The sequence below is a fragment of the Silene latifolia genome, unplaced genomic scaffold (assembly GCF_048544455.1).
Source record: "Silene latifolia isolate original U9 population unplaced genomic scaffold, ASM4854445v1 scaffold_20.1, whole genome shotgun sequence".
Classification (NCBI taxonomy): Eukaryota; Viridiplantae; Streptophyta; class Magnoliopsida; order Caryophyllales; family Caryophyllaceae; genus Silene; species Silene latifolia.
The window spans coordinates 953,917-965,809 of NW_027413163.1; the positions used below are offsets into that span (position 1 = coordinate 953,917).

General features: G+C 40.2%; 1 long non-coding RNA gene across 1 annotated transcript; it reads right to left on the minus strand.

The window, feature by feature from the left end:
* Positions 1-7,046: 7,046 nt before the first annotated feature.
* LOC141638351 (uncharacterized) lies at positions 7,047-10,916 on the minus strand. Its single transcript, XR_012542067.1, has 3 exons — positions 10,846-10,916; positions 9,688-9,774; positions 7,047-7,234 (listed from the first exon to the last, which is right to left on the minus strand). It is a non-coding gene; the product is annotated as an uncharacterized LOC141638351 (long non-coding RNA).
* Between the last annotated feature and the right edge of the window lie 977 nt (positions 10,917-11,893).

Here is an 11,893-nt window from a genome sequence, read left to right on the forward strand (position 1 = left end):
TTTTATGGGAAATTGGAACCGTTCGAATACCTCGTGTCATGTCAAGACACAAAGTAAAGACATGAACACTAAGCAATCGTTACCCTTAGTATTCTATGTCTAGAATGACTCTCGTGGATGCCAATGAACACGGGTGCTCAAGGAGATCTGGAGTAAGGGGTGAGGGTACGTATTAGGAAGCTCTTTTGATCAAACACCTAATCCCGCCCGCCTCGATAGCGGCCTCTACTAATGATTAGGGAAGTTATTCGTACTTGATATATCGTCGATTATATGCATGCAATGCAACATCCAAGTTTTAATCCTAACATGTGAAAATTAATACTAAGTCGGTTGACAATTAGTTTAACATACAATTAAGGTCGAAGTAGGAGTTAATGTTCAATTACATGTGAAAACATACAAATGGATACAAGAAATATGATAAATGCAATAAAAGAAAATTAGAATAATGAAAAATTACAATAATTACAATGGGATAATTGATTTATGTCGAAAATACCTTTAAAACGGATAATTTGAGAAAACGACTAAAAGAAAGAATTAACGAACAAATCAGAAGGTGATAATACGGATAATAGTCAATTATACGTAAGCTAATTAAACTAGGTCAAACAACAACGGAGTTCAGGGACAAAATTCAACCGGAACATGCGCGCGAAGTAGCTGCGTCCTTTAGAATAGGCGCGGCGATTCTTTGCGTCTGTTCTGACTTTGAATTCTGGTCGTGAAGTTTTAATTGCGTGTTGTTAATACTCGTCGGTAAATTTAATGATTGATTAAATTATTTACTCGGATGAAAGTGATTAATATGTTATTTACATGTGATTAATGGGTCATGAAAGCAATAAACATGGATGAGACGGAGTTAAACGAATTATTTACATGGATGAATGACTGATTAGTGACATGAGTGAATGAAATAGACAAAACATGATGAATTAACGACAAATTAATGACAAATATGACAATAGACAGATGAAAATATATCAAAGGTCGAATTACGTAAACTCAATATGAACAAATTGAATTTCTACAACCCGGATTGAATTTAATGACGAAAACCCGCAAATATCGAATTATAAGGGATTCAAGCCGAATTTAATGATGAATTAAACATGTTAACGGTGAATAATAATATACATGTGTTTATTATGCTATTGTGACGAAGAATTAAAGAACACGAACGAAAACAAATACACAAGACGAATTACAGAGGACGAAGGAAGAAGAAAAGGAAGCAGAGGCTGGCGGCCTCACGAAGAGGCGCGGCAGTGCTGCGCTCCTTCGAAGAGGCGCAGCAGCGATTCTGCGTCCTTTCTCGACGGTTTGTCTTCTGGAAATCCGTAAAAAGGGTTTTGAAGCACGGTTTAGAAATCGGTTTTAAGAGGTATTTTCGACATAAACCTTACATTGATGATTACAAAAAAGATAAAAAACAATAAATAAATAAGGATTGTACACCCTCAGACTTACATGTTGACGAAACGAGAAGGACTAAGATATCGATTAGTGATGCTCGACGCGAATGCAAAGAAAGTGCCCTCGTAAGAGGAAAAACGATTAGATTAATTAAATTGATTGATGTGGAGTTGGTCAAATTGGTCGGTCGTGCAAACGAGGCTGGTACTCAGAAAGATCCGAGCTTACGTGGTCGAAAGTTCAAGCACGTAGACGCCAAAAAGTAAGAACAAAGGTCTAGAATGCAAAGAGAGAAGAGAAGGGCGGACACTCGCGTGAGAAATATGAGGAGCGAAGGCTCCTATTTATACTAATCACGTGAAGGAATTAGGGTTTCGGAGACTCTTTGGAAGTGAATCTCGGAAAGATATGAAAAAGATACGAAAACTACGCAAGATAGGGACTGGGAAGAGGCGCAGCGAGCCTGCGTCTCTTGGAAGAGGCGCGACACTGCTGCGCGTCTGTTCCCAAGTGGTTTCCTCCTGCGGAAGAAAGATTTCCGTGTTTAAGTTATGGTAGGACGGAATAATTTGGTTTTCCTTAATATTTTACGTGAATATTTCGGGAAATTGTTTACCAAAGGATGAAAATTATGAAATATGGAATAGAAATATCCGGAACATTCCAGAACATTCTGACTCGGGATTTAACGGTTATCAGAAAATGAAGACGGTTTTAGGCCCGGACTCCAAATGTACTCTAATTACTGCCAAAACGACCGTATCGGCACGTAGATGACAACTAAGAGGTAGACATTAATATTTGAGCAATCACTTGACGATAAACTTACAAACTGTCACAAATCGTTCCGCGTACCAAACATGCGGCCCAATCATCACCGGGTGGTTTGCGAGAGGTGCAGAAATGAGGTATCTACAACGGGCTTAGTGTTTTACCTAAAAAACCACTATTATTTGAATTAGTCAGATAGAGATGAAGGACCAGCTAGCATATCAATATGAAGGCAACAATCTTGCACAACAGACTTACGAAGACAATCAACTATGTCTTTCATCCAGGAGGGTTATTGAGGATACAAGTTATAAATGCACACATAAGTGGAGGGTTTTTATTTCGGCTGGAACTATTCTTCAAATATAACTTGTCTTTGATCCTTGAAAACAAGGATTATTTCAAGAGGTAGTTTAGTATCAACAAGGGTAGTTTAGTAACTTTGCTAATTTATTGTCTTTATTTTCATCTTCTATTAGCTATATATAAGCCCATTTCCCTTTTTTTTTTTTTTTTGACAACAATGAACTTTTATAGAAATAAAAACCGGTCTATAGGGTACAATTAAAGTACTGTTGGACCTTTAGTCCTAATTAGTTATTTTGATAATGACAGTAATGATTTGTATGTGGACTTAATGTTATAAACATATGCGTGTAATTCTGACTCGGGATTTAACGGTTATCAGAAAATGAAGACGGTTTTAGGCCCGGACCCAAATGTACTCTAATTACTGCCAAAACGACCGTATCGGCACGTAGATGACAACTAAGAGGTAGACATTAATATTTGAGCAATCACTTGACGATAAACTTACGAACTGTCACAAATCGTTCCGCGTACCAAACATGCGGCCCAATCATCACCGGGTGGTTTGCGAGAGGTGCAGAAATGAGGTATCTATAGAGCCCCCACTTTGACTGAGGCTTGGACAAGGCGAAAGTCAAAGTATAGCCATCAGGTCAATCGAAGATTACAACCTGACGACTATGGCGACGCGAGGCGGCTCAAGGGGTCTGAGCCAAGGACCTATCGTCGGGAACATTTTAGAGTCTGTCGACTATCGGTGAGGGTCGTTTAAAGTCCATTAGACTATGTAAGGAGGCTCGCCAGCCATAAGAAGAGACCATACCTGAGACTTCTTCTCGAGATGCTTCCGGAGGTACATGGGAGCTAAGGAGCGAAGGTCAAGCGTAAGGACTAAATAAGGTGAGTAGCAGGACGCAGACGGGAACTGCTGAAGAAAGACTGCTTGGGTAGTCTTCGAGAAACAATTGCGAATAGCAGGACACAAAGTGGAGGCTGCGAGGAGAAGACCTTAGGTAGTCTTCGAGAAGCATTATAAATAGCGAGGACACAAAGCGGGAAGCTGCGAGGAGAAATCGCTTAGGTAGATGTTAATCTTCATGTATTGAGAGGGACAGTACGTCCGCTTACTCTCGCCGGGGACATGATTGGGAATTAATCTCCATGTCGTGAGAGGGAAAGTGTATCCGCTTACTCTCGTTATAATGAAGGCGTGTCGAATTCTGTGAAGGAATAAATGCTCATTGTGACAAACAAAGGTCTTGAAAGGAATAAATAATATGCAACAGTCTGCTGCTGGCTTGAGAAAATGCGGGCCGGAACGAAAGAGAATTGTCAAACGGACCAAAAGATAATATAGCATCGGGGAAGAGGCGCACCAAAGATGGGCCCACAAATAACGAACCCATAACGAATTTTTGAAAATTCGTATGGAGGGAACACAAACAAGAGGCGCAGCAAGAGCTGTGTCTCTTGGAAGAGGCGCAGCGCCTGCTGCGTCTATTCCCCAAAGTGTCTTTTCTGCGTAAAAACGCGATAATCAGGAGGCTTATGTTCATTTGTTCGAAACACAATTTCACACATTCCTCTCTCAAATCTTCACCATTTCCGCCAAGGTTTGATTCAAAAGCTTGCATTAATCATGACTAATCGAGGTATGTGTCTCATTCTTGCATTAATCTTCCGTATTTGCTCAATTTTGAGTCGAAAAAATTAGGGTTTATGACCCATTTGATCGAAAATTTGGGGCTTTTCCCCCAAATGCATTTGCCTTGTGAAATTGACATTAGAAATGGATAATTGGTAGTATAAGGAACACAACCATGTATTTGCCTCGGATTTTCGTCGAGTTTTGAGCCTTTGAGTGAAATTTGAGACGGTTTCACAGCTAAACCGTAAATCGCTTCGAAAATAGCCTTAGGGGTGCCCATTTGCGATGAAACTTGATATTTGGGATCCTTGAATGATGGGTAAACTTTCTACCATCTCGAAATTTTGGTTTGTGACAACTTTTTCAGGACACTTTTCTAGGGCATAATCGCTGTTATAGCGAAATGCTGCCGAAATTTCGACTCGAACCTGGAACTAGGCTACAAATTAGGCTTGACTTGACCCAAGTTACCACATGAGTGATCGGGTTGGTGAGAATATGGCCAAAGATGGCGAGAAAAGAGCGATTTCAGGGCTTCCGAAGGCTCGGAAATCCTTTAACCAAGGCTTGTCGTCACACGACGCGGCCTAAATTTGCTTTAATGTTGCAGGTGATGTGGCTTCTACTTCTGGAAGGACTCCCATGGAGATAGACGTTGCTACTGTCGAGTAGGCTTTAGAGCAGGCCTTCACCGCCGCGGTGATGGCTGCTGGGGACGAGGTCCATGAGGAGGAGTCTGTTGAGGAGGAGGAGGCCCCGAGACGGGCCAACGTTGGATGAGGAGGTCGTCACCGAGAGGAGCTCTGCGTGGTGAGACTTGGGAGAGTAGGCACTCTTTGTGGGGTCTGCAGAGGGTCACTGTCCTGAGACGGTGAAGAGCTTGGTAAATAGGAATTCACTACTCATTACGCATCCTCTTTCATTTATTTATATCTCTTTCGATTCTCATTCAAAACTAAAGATAGCTTTTTGTTTCAAATCACAATAGGAGGCCGGGAACATCAGGTCGTTTTCGGGCTATACGACAGCGATGGACCACTATGAGCGGCTGTCGGCGGAGAAGCGGGCCATGATCGAGCGTGGAGCGTTCGGTCCTTTGGTCCAGGCCTGGAGGGATATCGCGAAGAGGAAGCTGCGGGCTAACCTTAGCCTGGTCCGCGCTTTCTTGGACCGATTCTGGGATACGACTTCCATGTTTCACATCCTTTTGGTGAGGTGGGAGTCACTTTGGAGGATTACGGCATGATTTACGGTGCAGGTGTGGGACCGAGGAGGTGGAGTGGCGGAGAGGCGCCATGAGGGTGGACTCGGCCGAGGCGGAGATTGATCGGGTGGAACCTGTCGCCGAAGGCCGTCACGATCTTGCCGGGCTTGGTGCCCAGCTCTACGTTCGAGACTACTTTGCGGGAAAGATCTGGCCGGTGACGATTGACGGGAGGGAGACGGCTCCTCCTCCTGTCTGGTGAGCGAGAGGGCTCGTTTGTGGCTCTGGTGGTTTCGTCTTCGATTTACCTCGGAGACAAGGGCGAGAGGTGTCGACGAAGCTTCTTCCCTTCCTTTCGACCCGAGCTCCCTAGGGCGTTGGGGACCGGGTCCTGCGGCTTTGCGGTCCTCATCCGCTTCATGAGGGCCATGGTTCGTCCGGAGTTGATGGAGAAGGGGACTTCTCCTGGCGCTGTCGGACCTGGACTACTGTTGGAGGTATGAACCTTTATTTAGACCAAAGTTAATTCCTCTCTTTATCAAATCCTGAAAGATCATTATTGATTATCTTGCTTTATAGGCGTGGGTGTACTCCTACTTCCCGAGCCTCGCGCCCAAGAGGACGGAGCCGCTGGAGAAAGCCTATCCCGTGGTGAGGGATTGGGTGATGTGCAGGACGAAGAGCAAACGTTCTTCTCACGGTGTCTACCGGCGGGATGTGAACGCTCTTCAGCTAGACAGTGTAAGTATCTTGCTTATATTCATTTGCTTCTATATTGCTTTGATCGTAAGAATGATTCCTTGTTTATCTTGTCCCAGTGGGTGCCCAGGCCTTGGGCGGAGTACGCTGGAGCGCCTCCTTTTGTGGCTGAGGTCCTTCGACCTAGGAGCTCGAGCCATGGCTGTTGAGGACGTCGATGGGTCGGTGTGGTACAGGCGAGCGCTTGGCTCGTCGGTGCTCTCGGGACGTGTTGACGGTTCCCATCGACCCTCCTAGGACGATGTTCAGGAGCCTTCTCCCGAGGCGAGAGAGGAGGCGGACTTGGCTGGCGCTAGTGGTGACGCCCTCCTTCTTCCTGGCGAGGACTACTCGGCGTTCCTCTACGGGAGGTTGGCGTACTGGCCGGTAGTGGTGAGTATATTTTCTCTCCTTTATTTTTGATTTTCAAAACTACGATGAAAGATCACCGGTTAATGAGAAATATTTGGTTTTGCAGGAGGTTGAGGCGGCGGACATCGAGCCCCCAGAGTACCCCGAGACCCTCGAGTACACTGACGCGACCGGGAGGACGACGATCTCCGAGCTGCGTGACTTTGACGTAGCTGTGACGGATGCTGGCCTAGACGATTGGCAGCATCTGATTCGGAGGGTAAATCCTCTAACTTTGCATAACTTTTGTGTAAGAACACATTTGATTGAGTTTGTTCAATTGTTGAGAACTTCTTTTTGAAAATGCAGGTTGCGCCGTCTCGGTTCGTTGCGTTGTGGAGGGTGGCCAACCGGCTGCGAGCTACTGCTGTGACACCCTCACTTATTGCGGAAAAGCAAACACGTAATTCTATGGAAAAACTGACAGGATATGTTTGTAATTGGTTCAACTAATTAAAACCTGTCATTTTTAAAACTTTTCTAAACCATTCACAAACATTTCGAGAAGGAGGATGCCAACACTGCAAATGCTAATGAGACTAATTTACATAACTATACTAAAGCTGCGAGAATAAAGTGATACAAACCAAAGAAAAAGAGGGAGACATATGTCCCTAAAATGTATGTGACACAAAAAGGGTTTAAGGGTCACAATGAAATAAAACCAGTCTAGGTCCCAAGGTTACTTTGCTCGCTAGCTCGTCCATGTACCCCATATATGCATCACCTACCTGTCATTCGCATTTTATACAAATACGAAAGCCACAGTCAGTGGGGAGTAACTCCGAGTTCTCCCAGCCACGAAATGTCATAATTAATATAACATGTAAACATAAGAATATGAATACGAATCACACCTTTGCCTTAGCATATAGATGCTAGACAATCGTGCTTATCATGTGAACAACAATATAACAACACATAGTCCTAGCATGTGAATACTAGACCGACTCATACTACACTATCATGTGAATCACATAACATCCAGGAATCCAAACTCTATCAACCATAGCCGGCTTGCATCTCACCTTCTATGATTCATAGAATCACCAAACAAGAAAGGGCAATATATCAAAGACAGGCATAAGTTCTTAGTCCCGTCAATAGTCACTTTGTAACTCAAGTCTATACCACGAGGTAGGGAAGGTAATCGAACTGGTATCTTGGCTCAGCGGTTACTATTAAGAAAACATGGCCAAGAGACAACACAACCCTAGCCTAAAATCTCTGAGACCTAGACATGCGGATACACACCACCGCACCCAAGACTCACAACTTTTTTTAAAACAAAGTGAAGTGAGTACCCTAAGGACACTTATTTGTAACACCCGTATTTTATTAAGTTGGATAAAATTCTTTTAATTGCTATTTTGAATTTAATTACATCATTTAACGATTTTATATATATGCTTAGCTAATTAATTAATTTCATCATAATTCGATACGTTAATTTTAATAATCATTAATAAGTTTATTTAAAATTAGTCCGAGTTTATTTATTTAATAATTTCCGTTTCTTTACGAGTCCTTATGAAAGTTGTTTTAAGTAAACCCGAGATGGATTTTGGGAACAAAACCGTCCAATTAGCTATTTTGAGCTTATTTCACTAAATTAGCAATTTTTATTAATATCCGTTAGTTTTGTAAAAATCGCTAATAATTCGATTCAAGCCGATATCGTATTATTTCCGTTAACTAGTGAGTTTATTTTATTTTCACTCATTAAATTTATTTATTATTAATTTCGTTTTATTACTGAAACTTTTATTAAAAACCGATTTTATTAACTTGAAACGGTTTTAAAAACGAACGAAATTACTTAACGATGAAGAAACGTACGTATAATTAGAAGCTAGCAAGCTAGCTGGTGTCTCATTATTATTATTATTATTATTATTATTATTATTATTATTATTATTATTATTATTATTATTATTATTATTATTATTATTATTATTATTATTATTATTATTATTATTATTATTATCTTTGTTGTCCCCGTCACTTTCCCCTTCCATTTTTATTTTTTTTTCTGTCATTCGCTCAACCGCAGCAACAACAATCAACAGCTCCATCACCTTTTTTCCGATCATTCAAACCCCAGATCCCGCCTCCATTCTCAACCAAATTCGGTAATTTTTGTACCATTCTCTTCCCCTTTCCTTCCTCCTCCTTTTAAGGTAAGAAAGTCTCCTTTTTGTAGTGGTTTCGTCTTTCGCCGTCTTATAAAAGTGTCGTCTTTTAGCTTCTTTATTCCGTTTTCTTGCCCTTTTATAAAAGTGTCGGCTAGTACTTAAGCTGACCCCATACTATCAAAATTAGTACCTGAGGTCATGCCCCAACTTGGATAAACATCCACTAGTCAGGAACACAAAGGCTATCAAGCAGTGAACATATACTCTTCAGAGACTATAAAGACCTATCTATGATGAAGGCCGAAATACTCACCTAGGACCTAGTCACAGCTAGTCCCAGCTTGAATATTTTAGCCCACACCACCCAAAACTCACCACATAAGTCAAGTAAGACACCCACTTAACCTTAAGAGGGCAAAAAGTCCTACTTACCAACATAAATTCTAACATTCTATCATGTGAAAGCTATATAAATGTCTATTTACAGCATACAATCCCAACAGAATCCTCAATAAGTATTCAATACTAATTTCTAATTCTAACAATAGTAACCATATTAAAGGCTTCAGGGGAAACTAAGGCCATTTCTACAATATAAGAAGCTACTTAAATCAACTAATTACACATGTGAGATAAAAATATAATGAATGGCCTAAAACAAGAAAAAGGTCGACTATCTAATTCATTCAAAATTTCATCCAACCGAATTTTTACCCGCAACCCCAGACCCTGCGGCAGTGCACGGGTCAAATTGCGGTGACCAATCACTCAATTAACGACATCGCATCAGTCAAAGGGACTAAGGCTCAGTTTTCGGCACAATCAACAAAACATTACAATTATCGCTATAAAATTCATTTGAGCCTATTAATTACAATTTCATTTTGTAAACTATCCTAACATGTGATAACTATTAATATGAGCACAATTTTACCATCCTTATTATCTTTACTACTAACATTATTCATTCACCTAAACACTTATCAAACAACAGGCACACATTAACTACTAATGTGACATTAATTCGTCGAGTAACTCGGAATAGTTACCTTATGCTAGCAAAGAGACAAGTAAAAACTTGAGAAAGCTTCTAAAACCCCAAAATTACTCTTCATCTTCAACCCCATATGAGCCACCTAAAATAATTATGTGAAAGGACGATATTAACGAATTATCTTTATATAAAATATGAGACGTAAATTAATTTAATTATATTTTAAATAAACCAAACTAGCGTCTTAGCCAGGCCACTGCCTAGGCCACGGCCAGGCCACTGCCTAGGCCACGTCCAGGCCACAGCCAGGCCACGGCCTAGCTCTTGCTAAAGGCTTTGCCGGCTCTGACGAGGCCACGACCAGCCGCGATGAGGCCACGGCCAGGCTACACCCTACTGTCCAGCCGTCTTAGGACGGTTTCCTAGGCCAAACCACGACGGATACCACCCAAACAAAAGACCCAAACCCAACATGTACATGTACTTGAGACGTTAGCAAAGAGGTTGGTTCAAATTAACATAAAGAAACCCGTCAAAACAGCCCGCTAAAACTGCTCGACAAAACCCATTTTCACTATTAAAGAAGCTCATTTGTGACCGTCTTAAGACGAAATTTTAAGCATTAAAATGATAGTATTCACCCAATTAAATTACCCAACATAATCACCCACTTCACCATGAATCCAAAGGTACCAACTTTTCTCAAAATGGATAAATAAAACTTGTATAAAACCGTCTCAAACGAACACCACATGAACATTCAATTATGAAAATTTCCCCAAAATTATGACCATACGAGTTTTAGTCAAAGAAATCGACAATTTAAACACAATACTAGAAATCCAAACTTATACTCCGTAAATCATTGACTCGACAAAGATGTACCACCATTAAATAAATCCAATAATTCAAATTACCATGGCCACCATCCATCATGTACGTTGAAACTAATCAACCTAAAGATACCCTGTCTCAAACTACACTTATTAATCTCAAACTATTGTTTACTCGCTGTTTACCTTATTTTCGCCCTTAAACCTTGTACCCTTCACAATACCTTTCACAGCAATTCAATTTCAAGATAGGAAATTCATTAACTACTATATATAAAAACGGTAGTAGTAATAATCACCACAAATTACAATGGAGAATCAAATATAACATACAACCCCGAACAATAATAAGAGTATTAGGATCAGTAGAATCGTATTACCTTAAACGCCCCTTATTCTTCGAATAAATGGTCCACAAGGCACGAGCCTCACCCCGGGTCTTCTAATCCTTCATAAAAGGGCAAGAAAACGGAATAAAGAAGCTAAAAGACGACACTTTTATAAGACGGCGAAAGACGAAACCACTACAAAAAGGAGACTTTCTTACCTTAAAAGGAGGAGGAAGGAAAGGGGAAGAGAATGGTACAAAAATTACCGAATTTGGTTGAGAATGGAGGCGGGATCTGGGGTTTGAATGATCGGAAAAAAGGTGATGGAGCTGTTGATTGTTGTTGCTGCGGTTGAGCGAATGACCAAAAAAAAAATAAAAATGGAAGGGGAAAGTGACGGGGACAACAAAGATAATAATAATAATAATAATAATAATAATAATAATAATAATAATAATAATAATAATAATAATGAGACACCAGCTAGCTTGCTAGCTTCTAATTATACGTACGTTTCTTCATCGTTAAGTAATTTCGTTCGTTTTTAAAACCGTTTCAAGTTAATAAAATCGGTTTTTAATAAAAGTTTCAGTAATAAAACGAAATTAATAATAAATAAATTTAATGAGTGAAAATAAAATAAACTCAGCTAGTTAACGGAAATAATACGATATCAGCTTGAATCGGAATTATTAGCGATTTTTACAAAACTAACGGATATTAATAAAAATTGCTAATTTAGTGAAATAAGCTCAAAATAGCTAATTGGACGGTTTTGTTCCCAAAATCCATCTCGGGTTTACTTAAAACAACTTTCATAAGGACTCGTAAAGAAACGGAAATTATTAAATAAATAAACTCGGACTAATTTTAAATAAACTTATTAATGATTATTAAAATTAACGTATCGAATTATGATGAAATTAATTAATTAGCTAAGCATATATATATAAATCGTTAAATGATGTAATTAAATTCAAAATAGCAATTAAAAGAATTTTATCCAACTTAATAAAATACGGGGTGTTACAGCGTGTCCTTAGGGTACTCACTTCACTTTGTTTTAAAAAAAGTTGTGAGTCTTGGGTGCGGTGGTGTG